This window comes from Ruditapes philippinarum, unplaced genomic scaffold (assembly GCF_026571515.1).
Source record: "Ruditapes philippinarum isolate M1 unplaced genomic scaffold, ASM2657151v2 ctg384_1_1_1_1, whole genome shotgun sequence".
Classification (NCBI taxonomy): Eukaryota; Metazoa; Mollusca; class Bivalvia; order Venerida; family Veneridae; genus Ruditapes; species Ruditapes philippinarum.
In genome coordinates, this window is record NW_026853376.1 from 221,749 (window position 1) to 241,722 (window position 19,974).

At 34.3% G+C, this 19,974-nt stretch overlaps 1 long non-coding RNA gene across 2 annotated transcripts; it reads right to left on the reverse strand.

Annotated features, from left to right (window-relative positions):
- Nucleotides 1–3,851: 3,851 nt before the first annotated feature.
- Nucleotides 3,852–19,138, reverse strand: LOC132736684 (uncharacterized). 2 transcript variants are annotated; one of them, XR_009626612.1, is made up of 4 exons: nucleotides 11,388–19,138; nucleotides 10,825–10,951; nucleotides 10,242–10,431; nucleotides 3,852–5,967 (listed from the first exon to the last, which is right to left on the reverse strand). It is a non-coding gene; the product is annotated as an uncharacterized LOC132736684 (long non-coding RNA). The 2 variants fall into 2 exon arrangements; XR_009626611.1 differs by having other exon boundaries at nucleotides 3,853–5,967; nucleotides 10,825–19,138.
- Nucleotides 19,139–19,974: the final 836 nt, after the last annotated feature.

A 19,974-nucleotide genomic window follows, 5' to 3' on the forward strand; every position in this document is an offset into this window, starting at 1 on the left:
ACTTGCATATAATACACTAAAGAAAACGGAATGAACCTTATATATACTCCTGGTTTAGACCCCGGGGTCTAATCCAGGATATAGCCAAAATGTTCATGGAGGCTGCCATCTTTGTTTTAGGTACACGAGTACCGATATCTGTAGTTTGTTTAGAAACAAGCATATTTGACTTTATTGTGTAACATGTATTTTGTATTATGTGATTATAATGTTTGCTTCTCAAATTGTTCAAGAGATTTACTGTTATAGTTTATTTTTGTAAAAAAGGACCGTACTATTTGTTCGGTCATTCGCGTAGTAAAGTTAGGTTGTGGAATCACCCTAATTCTCTTTAAATTGTAATAATCCTGCTAAATTACCATAAGTATTTAATTGAAATGTATTTAATAGCGTAAGTGTTATTTCTCAACATAATGATTACTTACAATTTTATATGTTTACTTTGTATTTTGTTATTATGATCTGTTGAGCTGTTGATGGGAATTCCTAACCAATTCTGATTGGCTTAGATAAATCCTAAGTGCAATCTGATTGGTTGGGAATCCTTTCCTGAATTCCTAAACGGCTCAAAGGTTATAAATAGAGCGACAGTCCTCATTTGGAACAACAATGCCCACTTAAGTTGCTTGGGCGCGATAATTCAAAATTGAGCAGAAAACATCAAAACTGAATTTTAGTAAGTTTCTATTTAGGAAAGACTCCTAAATCACATTGGAATATGTATTAAACTTTTATTAAGCAACTTTCCCTGAATGAGAGCTGACGTACTTCATGTTATAACATTTAATCCTAAATTAAACAAATATTAGACCAAAGAATCCAAACTTGCTAAAAGCGTTGTTGACTTATCTTTTAGGAAATCATAAAATCACTTAACATAGCGCCTTATGAAATGATGCCGAAACCTTTTCTGTATATTGATGATAAGTTATATTAAATGTTAGTATATATATGCAGTTTATGTATACAAAACTGATGTATACACTATTAAACCAAAGAATTGAAACTTGATGAAAGCGTTGTATTATTTACTCCGGAAATCCTAAAGAAAAGAGTCTACCAATATAACATTGAAACCGGGTGCTGTATATAACTGATGCTAAGTTAGCATATATGTTTATACAGTAGAACTTGTGGCGTATTTTTGAAACAGCTATCCTGACACTGCGGCAAAAGTACGTTACACTATTAACGATAATTCCTTATAAGGGAGTTCGATATAAGTGGAGTCGACTGTTGGAAAAGTTCCAAGTTCTTTAAAACTTGTTGGTTTATTGGCGTCCGCGCCGAAGTGCTACACAATATATGGAATGAAATCAGATTTTTTGAAAGGGCAATTGCAACTTCTTGGGCCTTTTCGTCGGTCATAAAAGCTGATCATTCCAATTGGTATGAGGGTGTTTCATTATCAACAAGAGCTGTCCGTAAGACAGCGCGCTCGACTTTTTTATTGCTTGCCAATAAAAAAAGTTTTTGCAGTAAAAGGCAATACAAGAATCTCTGTATTTTTAAAGTGAACTAGTTGTTTGATACCCTTGAATATTACAGCAATGTTTATATGACATAATTTATGGTAAAGTGAACAAGTGGATAGGAATGAATTTTTTTAGATTTTTTAAGTTTTTTAGTGCTTGCCTATAATACAAAACATTGACAGTTAAGGGCCATAATTCAAATAAAATCTTTGACAGAATTACCTTCTCCTGGACATGTTTGGGAATCATGATTGTAAACAAGTATTCCAACTTTCAAATTAATATCTCAAACAGTTCAGTCAAAAAGTGGACTGGTACTAAAAACTTAACCAAGATTCTAAGTCGATAAAAGGCCTTAATTTTTAAAACAAATCCTTGACAGAGTTACCTTCTCTTGCGTACAGATGGGGTAATGATGTGAAATAGCATTAAAAGTTTCAAAGCAATATCTCAAAGGGTTAAGGCAATAAGTGGATTTTACCCATATTCAATGTATTTTCTAAGTCAAAAAGGGGCATAATTCTGTCAAAAACCTTGACAGAGTTATGTCCTCTTGTCTGTTGATGAAGGTCGTGATGGTAAACAAGTATGGTCAGTTTCAAAGCAATACCTCCAATGGTTTTGAAATAAAGTGAGGTGGTACAAAAAACTTAACCAAGCTCAATACACTTTCTAAGTCAAAAAAGGGCCATAATTCTGTCAAAAACCTTGACAGAGTTATGTACTCTTGTCTGTAGATGGAGGTTATGATGGTGAACAAGTATGGTAAGTTTCAAAGCCATACTTGTAATACTTCTGAAATAAAGTGGGGTGGTACGAAAAACTTAACCAAGGTGTGACGCCGACGCCGACGCCGACGCCGACGCCGGGGCGAGTAGGATAGCTCCCCTTTTCATAGAAAAGTCGAGCTAAAAATGAAATGTCACGATATGTACAATGAATAGTGAACTGGAGAACTTGCAAAACATATTCAAATAAAATTATCCTATCAGTCAATTAGTAGCGCTCTTCGGTGTTTTTTTATTATAAATCATTTTGTAGTACACAGTGGGTTGAGAAAGTCTGAAAATCTATTTAAAGAAGAAGATTTATTTAACAAAACAGTCATTCATGTCGCGCTATGGTAATAAATAACGAACTGGAGAATTTTGCAATAATTGAAATTCAAAAATATTCAAACAATAAATTGCACTCTTTATAAATCTATAGAAAAAATTTAAGTAAGCCATTTTTATGAATTGTTACATCTTTTTTGCTGTTCTAAATTTTGTTTGAAGGCAATCGATTTTATGGTTGTTTCAGTGAAAGATTTGCCGAATATTGTGACATTTTAACAACAGAAACTTTTGTCTGCAATTTTAACATGAGTTGTTACGGGTTTATTGATAGTCCTGAATGTGAACACACTGGTTGGTCAGACAAGGTATTTTGAAGTAATTCATTAGTAGTAGATTGACCTCCTAATAAATCAATTAACAAACTAAATTAAATTAAAATTAAACTTTTTTTTTTCTTTTTACATTATTTATGTATCTCTCATCTCTCATATCCCTATTGGGAAGAAAAAATGTTTAATTTTAATTACTTAATATAAATACTAAATCTTATAACAAATATGGTATCTGATATTTTCAAAGTGTAATAAAATCATAACTACAGGTAAAAGTATTAAATATTTTACAAGATCAACCAATATACTTAGGAGAAAATTTAGAGAAACTTTGAAAACAGGCACTGATTTTGGTCAATTTTAGGAAATTTTTTAATTAGGCTTTTTAAGTAGGTAAATGGTCAAACAAGTTTTAAAAATGGATGGGGTAGGGTAACATTGTTATTACATATTTCATTAACTTTTAGTAGAAACAATCATTTTCCTTATGTGGATTGTTAGCTGAATGTTACCATTTGCTTCTTACCAAAATGAATGGGAAAATATTTTCCATAAGGATGACATTGTAGATCATTTAAAGGTTCCTTATTTCTGAAAAGGGGCCCTTCTAACATCCAAGATTAAGGTCAGAAAATCGGCCATAACTCGATTTCTGTACAGTTAGGTTTGTTTAAATTTTCCAGACAGGTATCCTTTAAGTTACATATCTAACCTATGTTGTCAATTTTTCAGTTCCTTATAGTGTCTTTAGGGTGGTCATATCCAAATCTTCAGGCATAAGCATATTTTATAGCATAAGATGTTAACAAGAACAAAAAAGATGCTCATAATCATAAAAACAATAAAGATACCCAAAATAAGGGAAGAAACTGTCTTATAATTAATATACAGTCGACTCTCGTTATCTCGAAGTCATCGGGACCGTCCAAAAAGTATCGAGGAAATGAAATGTCGAGATAAACATATTAGGGTTTGAATAAGGCAGAAAATGATTTTTACAAAAGACATGTGCATACCTTATGTCAAACTAGAACTCCGCGAGTCGGATGTGTCGCCTTGTGAACAATGTAGTTTAGGGGAAATGGCCAGGACAAAAATGAAATATGAAAAATAACAAAGGGCAATAACTAAAAAAATAATAAGTGCAGAGCAGCAGTTTCTGTACACTGCACTTCTTATCAATAAGATCTATCATTCTATGATGTTTCAAGTCCATAGCTTTCATACTTGAGGAGAAATGACCAGGACAAAAATAAAGTAAGAAAATCAACAAAGGGCAATAACTCAAAAATAAGAAATGCAGAGTATCAGTTCTTATGCATTGCACTTCTTTTTAATGAGATCTATCATCCTATGAAGTTTCAAGTCCATAACTTTTATACGTTCGGAGAAATGGCCTGGACAAAAATTAAGTATGAAAATTAACAAAGGGCCATAACTCAAAAATTAAGAAATGCAGAGTACCGATTCTTGTGCACTGCACTTCTTAATAATGAGATCTATCATCCTATGAAGTTTCAAGTCCATAGCTTTTATACTTAAGGAGAAATGGCCCGGACAAAATTAAAGTATGAAAATAAACAAAGGGCAATAACTCAAAAAATAAGAAATGCAGAGTACCAGTTCTTGTGCACTGCACTTCTTCTTAATGAGACCTATCATCCTATGAAGTTTCAAGTCCATGGCTTTTATACATTAGGAGAAATGGCCCGGACAAAAATAAAGTATGAAAATTAACAAAGGGCAATAACTCAAAAATTAGGAAGTGCAGAGTACTGGTTCTTGTGCACTGCACTTCTTAATAATGAGATCTATCATCCTATGAAGTTTCAAGTCCATAGCTTTTTTAGTTGAAGAGAAATGGCCCGGACAAAATTAAAGTATGAAAATTAACAAAGGGCAATAACTCAAAAAATAAGAACTGCAGAGTTAAATTAGATATTTGTATTAAACATGTATTTTTCTTCAAAATAAACTTTAAATAATAAATGGAAAAGCTATATGGTATTTTGTATAGTAGATATCTGTTGCGAACGGGCATTCACGCTTAGCGCCCGCAAATACCATTATCGGGTGCGCAACAAGATATTTGAGCATTTATATACGGTTAACTGGGAGTATCCGATCCCTGTTATATAAATCTTTGATATTACCAAAGCATACAAGTGGGAATTTTAAAGCAAAATGCCGCTATTGTTCATCAGAGTACAAATGCAGCCTGAAAGTAGTAAGTTCAAACCTTGTAACCCATTTAAATTGCTTTAACAAAGCTAAAAGATAACTAAGATTATGATATTTGAATGAAAAAATAATTCAGGTTATTGATCCACATTGCTGTAGTCCCGTCCCTAGATTTGCCACTTCAATGCCACCCTTTTCAATGGTGGAGTATTTAGACAATTTTCCACCAATAATGCCACCAAAACACCACCCAAATCATGAAAATGGTGAAAAATTTGAGCAGGACTGATGGTAGAGAATTTTCCAGTAAATTCACCTTTTGTACACTAAATGCCACCAATGAGTGGAAAGTTGGTGGAGTATTTAGACAAACTTTCACCATTATGCAACCTTAGGGTGGCAAACTCATTTTCCACTATTTGCCACTTGTTTCCACTTATCGCCACCATCAGGGTGGAAAATTGGTGGAGTATTTAGACGAATTTCCACCATAATGCCACCATTCACTGGCAAACTCATTTTCCACAAAATGCCACTTATTTCCACCTTTTGCCACCATTAGGGTGGAAAGTTGGTGGAGTATTTAGACACTTTTCCACCATTTTTCCACCTAAAAGTGGCAAATTCAGTTTTCACTAAATGCCACCTATTTTCACCCTTTCAGAAATTTTCCACCTTGTGGGTGGCAATAGCTGGAAACTGCTTGAAAGTCACCCTGTACCATAAAAGAGAAACAAACAAATTTTAAAAATAATCCTTTTTAATGTCTCCATATGAAATTATTGTCTCAAAAAATAGCAAAACATTAGTCCATTTATTTTCTTCAGTTTATCTTGCTATTCCTGGACAGTTTGAGGAGGTGCAGAATCACCCTATGGATTTCAGTCCTTTGGGTTGTCGGCCACTTTTCCTGCGCACAATCTAAAACAAAAAATATTATGAATGATTAATACAATAACTAGACCTATCACTGAAGGTGATTAATACCCCCACCAGCAGCTTTGACTATTTGAAAAATAAGTAGTCTGAAGAAAAATTTGAACACAAACTATCAACTGTGTACAAAGAAATATTTCAATTAATTGTAATCCCAACCCAGGTCTTCATATAAGCTTGCTATACACCAAGTTTGATAACAATATCTCATTCCTAAGTCTAGTTATTGTCCGGAAACCATTTTTCTATTTTTAGTAACACTGTAACGGTGACCTTGACCCTAGGGGGTCCAAATGCAATACCAACCCGTTCTTCATATCAGCTTGCTATACGCCAAGTTTGATAACAATATGTCATTCCTAACTCTAGTTATTGTCCAGAAACCATTTTTCTATTTTTAGTAACAGTGACCTTGACCCCAGGGGGTCCAAATGCAATACCAACCCAGGTCTTCATATAAGCTTGCTATACACCAAGTTTGATAACAATATCTGAATCCTACCTCTAGTTATTGTCTGGAAACCATTTTTCTATTTTAAGTAACGGTGACCTTGACCCCAGGGGGCCCAAATGCAATACCAACCAAGGTCTTCATATAAGATTGCTATACACCAAGTTTTATAACAATATCTCATTCCTAACTCTAGTTATTGTCCGGATACCATTTTTCTATTTTTAGTAACAGTGACCTTGACCTTGACCCCAGGGGACCCAAATGCAATACCAACCCAGGTCTTCATATAAGCTTGCTATACACCTAGTTTGATAACAATATCTCATTCCTACCTCTAGTTATTGTCCGGAAACCATTTTTCTATTTTTAGCAATCGTGACCTTGATCCCAGGGGGTCCAAATGCAATACCAACCCAGGTCTTCATATAAGCTTGCTATACACCAAGGTTGATTACAATATCTCATTCCTAACTCTAGTTATTGTCCGGAAACCATTTTTCTATTTTTAGTAACGGTGACCTTGACCTTGACCCCAGGGGGTCCAAATGCAATACCAACCGGGGTCTTCATATAAGCTTGCTATACACCAAGTTTGATTACAATATCTCATTCCTAACTCTAGTTATTGTCCGGAAACCATTTTTCTATTTTTAGTAACAGTGACCTTGACCTTGACCCCAGGGGGTCCAAATGCAATACCAACCCAGGTCTTCATATAAGCTTGCTATACACCAAGTTTGATTACAATATCTCATTCCTAACTCTAGTTATTGTCCGGAAACCATTTTTCTATTTTTAGTAACAGTGACCTTGACCTTGACCCCAGGGGACCCAAATGCAATCCCAACCCAGGTCTTCATATAAGCTTGCTATACACCAAGTTTGATAACAATATCTCATTCCTAACTCCCTAGTTATTGTCCGGAAACCATTTTACTATTTTTAGTAACAGTGACCTTGACCCCAGGGGGTCCAAATGCAATACCAAACCAGGTCTTCATATAAGCTTGCTATACACCAAGGTTGATTACAATATCTCATTCTTAACTCTAGTTTTTGTCCGGAAACCATTTTTATATTTTTAGTAATGGTGACCTTCACCCCAGGGGGGGGATGCAATACCAACCTGGGTCTTCATATAAGCTTGCTATACACCATGTTTGATTACAAAATCTCATTCCTATCTCTTTAGTTAGTGTCCGGAAACCATTTTTCTATTTTAAGTAACGGTGACCTTGACCCCAGGGGCCCCAAATGCAATACCAACCCAGGTCTTCATATAAGCTTGCTATACACCAAGTTTGATAACAATATCTCATTCCTAACTCTAGTTATTGTCCGGAAACCATTTTTCTATTTTTAGTCACGGTGACCTTGACCTTGACCCCAGGGGGTCCAAATGCAATACCAACCCGTTCTTCATATAAGCTTGCTATACACCAAATTTGATTACAATATCTCATTCCTAACTCTAGTTATTGTCCGGAAACCTTTTTTCTATTTTTAGTAACAGTGACCTTGACCTTGACCCCAGGGGGCCCAAATGCAATACCAACCCAGGTCTTCATATAAGCTTGCTATACACCAAGTTTGATAACAATATCTCATTCCTAACTCTAGTTATTGTCCGGAAACCATTTTTCTATTTTTAGTAACAGTGACCTTGACCTTGACCCCAGGGGGCCCAAATGCAATACCAACCCAGGTCTTCATATAAGCTTGTTATACACCAAGTTTGATTACAATATCTCATTCCTAACTCTAGTTATTGTCTGGAAACCATTTTTCTATTTTTAGTAACAGTGACCTTGACCTTGACCCCAGGGGGTCCAAATGCAATACCAACCCAGGTCTTTATATAAGCTTGCTATACACCAAGTTTGATAACAATATCTCATTCCTAACTCAAGTTATTGTCCGGAAACCGTTTTTCTATTTTTAGTAACAATGACCTTGACCTTGACCCCAGGGGGCCTAAATGCAATACCAACCCAGGTCTTCATATAAGCTTGCTATACGCAAAATTTGATAACAATATCTCATTCCTAACTCTAGTTATTGTCTGGAAACCATTTTTCTATTTTTAGTAACAGTGACCTTGACCTTGACCCAAGGGGTTCCAAATGCAATACCAACCGGAGTTTCCACATAAGGTGGCTATATACCAAGTTTGATTACAATACCTCATTCCAAACTCTAGATATCATCCGGAAACCATGATGTGGACCGACCGACGGACCGACCGACCGACCGACCGACAAGCTGACTCCTATATACCCCCCCTAAACTTCGTTTGTGGGGGTATAATTAACAAGAAACATGGCAATGCCACAAAACCAGGTTTTCAATGATCTCCATTGTAGATAAATATGTTGTATTTGAAATACAAATACAAGCAATAAACAATGTAACTATGTGCAATGTAAAACATGAATAATGTAGGAGGAATTGCCACAGAAGAAGTGTTCACTATATATTCTGTATAAGGAAAAAATATATTCTGTATAAGGAAAAAAAACAAAGGGCCATAATTAGGTCAAAAATTATCCAATCACAAAACCTCTACAATATGCGCCAGGGCACTTGATGACAAAGCTTCTGTGAAAGTTTGAACAAAATCTGATGAGAAATGTAGGACTAGTTCAGCACAGAAGAATTTGTTCACTATATATTGATAATTCTGTATAAGGAAAAAAAAACAAAGGGCCATAATTAGGTCAAATATTATCCAATCACAAAACCCCGACAATATGCGCCAGGGCACTTGATAACAAAGCTTCTGTTAAAGTTTGATCAAAATCCGTTGAGAAATGTAGGAGAAGTTGCGCACAGAAGAAATTGTTCACTATATATTAGATGTATAAGGAAAAAAACAAAGGGCCATAATTAGGTCAAATATTATCCAATCACAAAACCCCAACAATATGTGCCAGGGCACTTGATAACAAAGCTTCTGAGAAAGTTTGGTCAAAATCCGTTGAGAAATGTAGGAGGAGTTGCGCACAGAAGAAATTATTCACTATATATTCTATATAAGGAAAAAAAACAAAGGGCCATAATTAGGTCAAATATTATCCAATCACAAAACCCGGACAATATGTGCCAGGGCACTTGATGACAAAGCTTCTGTGAAAGTTTGGTCAAAATCCGTTGAGAAATGTAGGAGGAGTTGCGCACAGAAGAAATTGTTCACTATATATTCTATATAAGGAAAAAAAACAAAGGGCCATAATTAGGTCAAATATTATCCAATCGCAAAACCCGGACAATATGTGCCAGTGCACTTGATGACAAAGCTTCTGTGAAAGTTTGGTCAAAATCCGTTGAGAAATGTAGGAGGAGTTGCGCACAGAAGTAATTGTTCACTATATATTCTATATAAGAAAAACAACAAAGGGCCATAATTAGGTCAAATATTATCCAATGGCAAAACCCCAACAATATGCACCAGGGCACTTGATGACAAAGCTTCTGTAAAAGTTTGGTCAAAATCCGTTGAGAAATGTAGGAGGAGTTGCGCACAGAAGAAATTGTTACGCCCGCCGCCCGCCCGCCCATCCGCCCGCCGGCATACCTCAATCTAATAACCAGTTTTTTCCTTCGAAAAACCTGGTTAAAAACATTAGCTTACATTTTTATATGACAATTGGATATTTCTATATTCAAGTTGAGTGCATAGATATGATTAAAACACTTTAACAAAACAGCATTGCAGACGTGGAAGAATCAGACTTTTCTTATTTACTCCAAGGCAGAAAATATACGCAGAATCAAAACTGATATTTTCATTCAGTTCATTAGTTACCTTCCAAGAACTTAACTTATGCCTTGTCTGCACAAGCAGGTCTGGCGTCAGACTCTCTGTTCCCTTTCCTCATGCCAAACAATGAGCAGCTTTTAATCTCTTCTACATGTATATTGAATAGCATTCTGAAGAGCCTTGCTGTACCTTTCTCATTTGAGGAATATGGATTCAGTTCTGCCATCACTTGGTCCTAAAATATGATTATCAATATCCAATAAGTAAAGACAGAAAATGATTATCAATATCCAATAAGTAAAGACAGAAAATGAAAAACTTTTGTAAGACCTTGGTATATGTATACAACTCTAAAATTTTAAAATAAGAAAGAAATAAGGAAATACAACACATCAACACCATTGCAGGTTGAGTAATTAATAATCTTCTAGTTTCAGTTCTTAACAAACCTTCATCAGGATAAATATTTGACAAAATTTCAAGCTAAAGTGTACAAAAACTCTAAAATTTGTAAAACAAAATGTAAATGCAAATTAAAGTGTCATAAAGAGTTTGAATAAAAGTAGGTTTGTAAATAGTGACTAATAGCTATATTTATTAAGAACTGAAAAGTGTCTTATTGAGTTACCTGTGACACTTCTTTCCTATCAATTCTAAAATCTTTGAATTAACTGAGAAACAAAGCAAGATGTAACCTTTGTAAAGCCACTGAAGAACAAGCGCGTTGCTCCAGGCTGCTCCTTATTGCTTTGTGTCTGCGAAAGAAAAATCTTATTTAATGCTGTTTCTGTTATGAACTGAATCTCCTAACAGCTTGTTACTCTAGACTGTCTAGTGATGGTTATATATCTATACTGCACTATGAAAAATGAATTACAACAATGAAGGAATGAAACTTACTAAAAGAACAGTTACTGACACACAAGGAAAAATGTTTATAGCATGAAAGTTGTAGTAATAGGTACCTGGTTATCTATAGTTTGATTGATGTAATATTGTACATAATGTTATTGTACTTACTGATTAATTTCTATAATTGTTTAGTCTGGTACATGCAGCTTTCTTTTTTAGTCAAGTTACAAACAAAACAAATATAAAACATAATTTTATACAATACCACTTCATATTTTTACTGTTAAAAAACAGTTTCTGCATCAATAACAATAATTATTGTACGTAAAAGTTGTTTACCTGAAACTTTGACTTGGAATGATAGTGCTGTTTATCTCCTTGTCTAATGTTATAATCTACACATTCACACTTCATCTAAAACTTCTCATTTCTATTTACCACACTAATAAGACTTTTAATGTATTCTTTGAGAAATCAAATATTCACCCTTACATTTTAAACAAAATATCTCCAGAATTGCTACAATACCAATAATTTCCTTTGTGTTTGCAAGCTTTAACTGACCTCAATTCCTTTGAATTCAAACGTTACAACTTTGTAACTGCATGGAGAGTCCATTATAATTTTAAATTGTGAGGGGTTATCCAAAAACCATAGCACCCATCATTTTATTTTTTACATTCATTTGAATGTATAAACTATGTCTAATACCTAAATAGTTTGAGTAGAAATAAGTTTTTGAAAGATAATTTAGCATGCTATTTTAACACAGATTCTACATAATAACATGTGTAATGTTGCCTCTCACAAAATAATCAAATGGAACAGTCTGGTCAGCATGAGTAAACTATTAACCCCCATGCATAGATTACTAGATAAGAGGGCAGTAGTTTTATCAGATCTGTTTTGTATGCTGTGTAATGTTAAATCTTAGAGGATGCAGTATTTACTAGCTAGTATTTACTTATCCTGATTATAAGAAATTATCAGACATTATGAGTTATTTACTTTTCACACAATTATTTTTACAATAGATTTAAAGCCTCTGAAAGGCATACTATTGTGTATGACTTATTTTCATACACAGACTTGGTTACTTAGAGTGAGGTATAATTAGCAAGCACAGTGCTTCATTATCTTGTAAGCTAATCTATTTTATATGTATATTTATTAAATAGCATTTAAATATTATTGTTAACAAGTTTGATTCATGTTTTTTTTCCTTAAAAATACATAACTCTCTCCTGCAAAGTTATGGAGTTATTGCCCTTTGTAAGGTTTCGTCTGCAAAGCATAGCACAAAAGATGTTAGAGACAATAATTTTAAACTCCACATATAACTAAATCTCATTTATGAGAAGTACAAGAAAAGCATTGATGCAAAGCATCAAAGGGCGTCCAAGCAAGAAATGCAACAAGTGAAGATGAACTTAAGTAGACATCTGATGACCAGATATTCTTATACTTTTCAATGGTTAATTGGGGTTTACCAGAATTGTATATCATTTATGAATGGGCAGACAACAGACATTGTTCATCATGAACTTTGGTAGGCATGCTAGAGATCAGAATTTTTTTTTCACAGGAACTTGAAATTCTATCAATATTAACGATAATATCCAAAATATACAGGTCTATAATATCCAACATATACCCCCAATATGATAGAAATTTATTTATATTATATAGGGGATATTTTTGGATATCATCATTAATATTTGATATTTGATAGAATTTCAAGTTCATGTGGTATTTTCTTTGGAACATGTAACAAAATAGTAGTCAAATGAACAAAGTCTGTTAATTGATTTATTGGGAGGTCAATCTACTATTTTAATGAATTACTTCAAAAACATCATCTGACCCACCAGTGTGTATACATTCCTATCAATAAACCTATAAAAACTTGTGTTAAAATTGCAAACGAAAGTTTCTGTTGTCAAATTGTCACAATATTCGGCAAGTGAACATTCCACTCAAACTACCATAAAATCAATTGCCTTCAAACAAAAATATAGAACAGTTAGACTTGAACTATAGAATACTACTGCTAGACCTGTTAATAAAAGCGACATTTAAAGTTATGAACTAGGTCTATTTAAATATTCACGATAAAAATGTCATAAGTGCAATCAGGGCCGTAAAAAAGAAAACCGGAGAGACATGTGGAAAAGACAATTTCAAAATTATTTCATTTCCTGCAAAATTATCCAGTTCGTTATTTATTACCATAGTGCGACACGAATGATCGTTTTGTTTAACTAAAACTACTTCTATAAATAGATTTTCGGACTTTCACAATGTTAAGGTCATCATTATATTTATAGGTACAGCAGTAACATACATAATAACCCACATGATTAATAAAAAACACAAAGAGCGCGATTAATTGACGGATAAGACAATTTCATTTGAATATGTTTGCATTGCGAAATTCTCCAGTTCGCAATTCATTGTACATATCCCGACATTTCATTTTTGATAATCAAACACCCTCATACCAATCGGAATGATCGGCTATTATGACAGACGAAAAGGCCCGAGAAGTTGCAATTGCCCTTTCACAAAATCTGATTTCATTCCATAAGGGGCGTCGCGCTTCGGCGCGGATGCCAACAATGCCTAGGAACCATCACTTTTTATTGCATGATTTGGGGTTTACTGCCATTTTTTACTTCTCTGCTTAATTTTTTTTTGTCTTGATCATTAAGCTTAAAAAGTATGGAGATATTAATTTGAAACTTCACAGATATAGATCTTATTGAGTAATGTGCTATATTTAAGAACCATAACTCTTTTGCATACTTTTGGAGTTATTGCCCTTTGTATTTTTCACTTTAATTATTGTAAGCATAACATTAAAAGTGTTAGTACTCACCAGATATCAGTTTAAGGATAATAAAGAGACAAATCTCAATTAGAAGAAAAGACCAAAGTCAAACTTTATTCAAGATCGACATTAAATGTCATAGAAGTAGCAACAAACTTTATACAGAGAAATGCATTTTCTGGGCATAGAAGAACATTTCAACTATATAATGTACAGATTGCAACTAAAAAAACTAAGTACACTTTTACAGCCATAATTTTATTTTACAAGCATAGAATGGAACATAGGCATTTCTGACTTGAAGTCAAATTTAACATCCCTAAAGAAAAGTACTGCCTTAAAAAATGGAAAGTTAAGTAACCCCATGCTTTTCTAATTTTTCCTGATCTTAATTATGTGTGTTTTATGCCTGGAAAAGTGATTTTATGTCCAATTTCCGTCTTTTCCTGCTACTTTACAGCTTGAATTATCATACCTTAATAACAGGCAGTGATTTTGTATCAGAATTGTGTTCATGGCATTCTAGTATTGCATATAAAAGATTTTTAAAAAAAACCCGTTTCTGATAAATTTTCTAACTGTTCAACTTTAATAAATTATATTTTTGATAAAAAGTTCACTTGATGCTTTGGTAGAGTAAAAACTAGAAACAGATTTATTTCAGTTTGGAGCTTGACTTAAATAAATCTTCAATCCTGCAATGCGCAATGATTTCTCAGTTTTTTCCACCAATTTTTATGCCACCCAGAAAATAGTTAAGCGTTTCCCTTTTCGACTTAAAGTTATTCACAAAATTTTCTAAGTTTTTTTCCACATATTTGCCACCCAGAAAATAGTTAGAGTTTCACTTTTCCACTAAAAGCCACTCATTTTCCACTTTCAAAATAAACTAAGTTTCATTTTTCACCAATTTCCACCCTTATGCCACCATAAAAAAAGTCTATGTTCAAATTTCCACTCAATGCCACCTAAATGCCAACAACGGATAGTGCCATTTGGTGGTAATTTTGCCACTTCAGTGGAAAAAGAGTGGAATTTTGTGATTTTCCAGTTAATGGCACCTTTTTTACACTTAATGCCACCCTTTTCAGTGGAAATAGCTGGCAAGTAGTGGCAAATCTAAAAATTTTAAAATGAAGTAAAATGAACATTCATGAATTAATTCATGTGTAAAACAATAGGCTGCTTCAAGCCACCAAATGCCAGTCAGACTCCAGTTTCTCTTCCAATGGTCCAAGGCAAATTCGAATCAATGAAGCACTTACAATATTCATAGCTCCTGAGATTTCATCAGCTTTAACCTTTTCCCTCATATAGACATGTTTTGACGGCTTTTTGTCCCCCCCCCCCTTTTTGAGGCCTCAAACAGTAAAAAAATGCCCTATTTAGGCCCCAAACACTGTTTTTCGTTTGAGAAATGTTGTTAAAAGTGACCACTTTTTCGGCGCGTCCCCCATCAAAATTATACATCAGGGGGTTGACAGAAGGGGGATGTGCCCCATTCTGTTTGGGGGGTTTGAGGTGGGGGCGCTAGTCCCCCTCATCGCCAAGAACATTTTGGACATGTGACAGGCTAAAAATGGCCTCAGGTTGATCTTAAGGTGATGTGTAACCAACGTTGAAAAGCCTTTTACTCTATCTCATTGCATTGAGAAGTGCAGCACTTTGAAATCAGTTTTGATGGAAATTAGAAATGTGTCCATAGGACACAGGTGCCCCCACCGCGACACTGTTCTGTCAATCTTATGACTCTAGGTCAAATTTTTTTTGAAAACTAAAAATCTTTTACTAAGTAAAGGGCAAGAACTTTACAAATACTGAATAAATCCACAAGCAAACCCCAAGGTGCATAAGTACACATGCTGACCAACATTCTTGTAAACTTTCAGGCCTACAACTGAAATACTTTTTGAGCTATGCATGAACAAGTTGAAAATTGCAAATTTATACTACTGTAAGTCAAGGGCAATAACTCTAACAAAACTGAAAAAAAAGTCCCAGGTGCATAGCTTCACAGTGATATGAATCATTATTCCTGTAATTTAGTGATGTTGATCATTATTCCTGTAAAGTTGGTTGATTCTAACTCAAGCACTCAAGAACAAATAATAACATAATGAAACAGTTTTTACAAAGTCAAGGGAAATATCTCTACAAATACTGGATAAATCCACAAAACTAAATATGCTGAGCAACCTTCCCGACTCTATGTCAAATCCTTTTTGAGTTACATGCGACACAAGTTGAAAATTGCAAAAAATTTCTAAGTCAAGGGCAATAACTCTAAAAATACTAAATAAATCCAGATAAAAATACCCAGGTGCACAACTACACATGCTGATCAATATTCCACTCTAGGTCAAATACTTTTTGCGTTACATGCGACACAAGTTGAAAATTGCAAAATTTTACTAAGCCAACGGCAATAACTCTAAAAATACTAAATAAATCCAGACGAAAATACCCAGGTGCACAACTACACATGCTGATCAACATTCCTTTTAAGTTTCATGACTCTAGGTCAAATACTTTTTGAGTTACATGCGACACAAGCAAAATTTTACTAAGTCAAGGGCAATAACTCTAAAAATACTAAAAATATCCAGACATAAATACCCAGGTGCACAACTACACATGCTGATCAACATTCCTGTAAAGTTTCATGACTCTAGGTCAAATACTTTTTGAGTTACATGCGACACAAGTTGAAAATTGCAAAATTTTACTAAGTCAAGGGTACTAAATATATCCAGACGAAAATACCCAGGTGCACAACTACACATGCTGATCAACATTCCTTTTAAGTTTCATGACTCTAGGTCAAATACTTTTTGAGTTACATGCGACACAAGCAAAATTTTACTAAGTCAAGGGCAATAACTCTAAAAATACTAAAAATATCCAGACATAAATACCCAGGTGCACAACTACACATGCTGATCAACATTCCTGTAAAGTTTCATGACTCTAGGTCAAATACTTTTTGAGTTACATGCGACACAAGTTGAAAATTGCAAAATTTTACTAAGTCAAGGGTACTAAATATATCCAGACGAAAATACCCAGGTGCACAACTACACATGCTGATCAACATTCCTGTAAAGTTTCATGACTCTAGGTCAAATACATTTTGAGTTACCGTACGTGCGACACAAAAGAGAACGGACGGACGGAAGGACGGACGGACAAGGGTAAATGTAAATGCCCGCCACTAAGTGGGGGCACAAAAAACAATGCAAAATAGTGATTTTTCACAATTTTGAGATGTCCCCTTGTTGCCGTGGTAACAGGAAATTTAAGATTGAGCATGTTGTTACAGAGTTTATGGTTCTGTCAACACATGTGCCAAGTTTCATCAGTATTGAAGCATTTTTTCATACTTTTATAGCAGTTGGAACTTGTAACAGGAGGCTTTTCAATGAAAACGGCCATTTTCATATTTATGCTCATTGGGTGAAAGGTTAATAGGTGAGTCAAAATTTGAATATTAACTAGAAAAACTGAATCAAAAGTACCAGGTCCGAGCACTATTCATGACTGTGTAGACCACTCAAGATTTGAAGTGAAACAAATACATAATATCTACTTTTACGGAAAATAATTGTTATTAATTATTTCTGTAAACAAGAACCGGTTGAACTGGGTGATGCTCCCCCGATAAGGTTTGGACACAGGAAAGTATTAAACAAGAGGGCCATGATGGCCCTGAAACCGCTCACCTGTATATAGGCCACTGGGCCAGTTTTAAACTATTTGAACAAACATGGTTGACACCAATTAGAAGATGTTTCATGATAAATATCTAAGCTCTAGCTCTTTGGGGTTTTAATAAGATTTTTTAAGTTTTTACTATATACACTGTAGCCTCAATGTATCGCTCTCTGTTATAATGCTAATCTCAGTAAAGCGCTCATAGACCTTGGCTCCCAAAAGAAATTTTTTTTAAAATTCATGTAGATCTAGATTTATAGGGCGCTATAACGCTTGTTCAAATGGACAGTCAAGTACAATAAGCAATTGTAATTAGGACATTTATGAGTGCATAAAGGTGTGAAAAACCAATCTCCTACGCAATGATCTCCCCTTATCAGTACAGAGATCTCTGCCATCACAAACATTGAAATATCAATATTTTGATATTTATATTTTTTAGCTTTTTAATTTATTTTTCATTATTTTTTATACTTTTGATAATTTTTTAATAAGATATAACAGACATAGGTGTAAAAAATTAAAAATAAAACAGAAAGAGAAAAATGACGTTAGATTTTCTATTTAACGGTCAATATTTACATTTGAATTTCGACGTTACATCATGTGACTTTCATCATCGTCTGTGAAGGCAGTGATTACAATTCAGCCAAGGGAGGTAATCACTGTGAGGAGTTTGGTGAAAAACATGCACCGGTTAGCGTTTATCTGCTCTTTTGTTGTTTTACCTGTCCATCAGGCAGACATCAAATTGTTTCCAAAATCTCAAATTCATATTATAACTGTCACATGGGCAACCGGTGGAGAGTATAAATAAACTAAAAATTCACACACATATCTGTGACATGTAAACCTCGCTGAATTAAATAACCCACACAAGCCCAAAATCAATTTAAAATCCTGCACTGTATATAGAATGGCCAAGAAGAGAGAAAAAATTGGCATTTGATTAACTAGGGGACACAACTAAAGCTGGACTGAAACGACTAACTGTTTACAATACATTCATGATTTATGTTTTTCTTTCGAAAGTTTTTGTTTCTTTTAAATATAATTAGTATTATTTGTGAATATAGGGAAAAATAATGACCCCTCCCCCCCCTGGGAGGGGCCAATTTTGACCCATGGGCTTTTATTTGAATAAACTTGGTAGACACTCACTAGAAGATATTTCATGCTTAGTATCTAAACTCTAGCTCATTGGGTTTTTTATCAGAAGATTTTTTGAGTTTTTACTATACACATATACCTTGGGAAATCAATAACCCCCTGGGTGGGGCCAATTTTAACCCAAGGGCCCTTATTTGAACAAACTTGGTAGACACCTTTAACAAGATGTTTCATGCTAAATATCTTAGCTCTAGCTCTAGATTTTTAAAGTTTTAACTATATACAAATAAGGAAATTCCAATGACCCCCTGGGGCGAGGCCAATTCTTAACCTACGGTTTTTATTTGAACAAACTTAGTAGACATCTACTAGAAGATGTTTCATGCTTAATATCTAAGCTCTAGCTATTTCGTTTTTTTTTAAAAGAACATTTTTTAAGTTTTTACTATGTATAAATAAGGAAAATCAATGAACCCCCCCCCCCCGGGTGTGTCCAATTTTGAACCCAGGGCATTTATTTGAACAAACACTGACTAAATAATGTTTCATGCCAAACATTTAAGCTCTAGCTCTTTGGGGTTTTTAAAAGAGGATATTTTTAATTTTTTCTTTCCGTTGCCATGGCAACCAGAGTTTTGCTTGGAATGAAATTCTTTGAACAATTTTTAAAGTTGACTACCAAAGGAACATTTCTGTGAAGTTTGGATGAAATTGGCTTAGCGGTTTATGAGGAGATGTTGTTTAAAGTAAAAGTTTACGGACGGACGCTGGAAGGACGATGGACAGACGCCGGAAGAAAAGCGATCACAAAAGCTCACCATATCACTTTGTGACAGGTGAGCTAAAAATGAACAAAGGGCAAGGCAATGTTATGTTTTTTTGCACTGCACTTCTATTCAATGAGATCTATCTATCTATAAAGTTTCGTGATCATATCTCTTATAGTTTCAGAGTAATGTCCCGGGTAAAATTCAAAGTATAACAAGAGCCACCGCCGGGCTCGACTTTTTACTTTTTCTAAAAGCAAACAAAGAAATGTTTGAACAAATCTTAACGTTTCCTTTTTATCAATTTAAACTGTCTGTCTTGTCACATTAGTTTTGTCTATATATTTTGTATATATATACATACACATTTATATATATATAATTATATATACGCATTTATATATATATATACAGTGAAAGTTGAGAAAACCGGACGGCTTTCGGACCGAGGGTTTTGTCTGGTTTTCTCAGCGGTCCAGTGTTCTCAATGTCCCCTTTAGAATCCTAT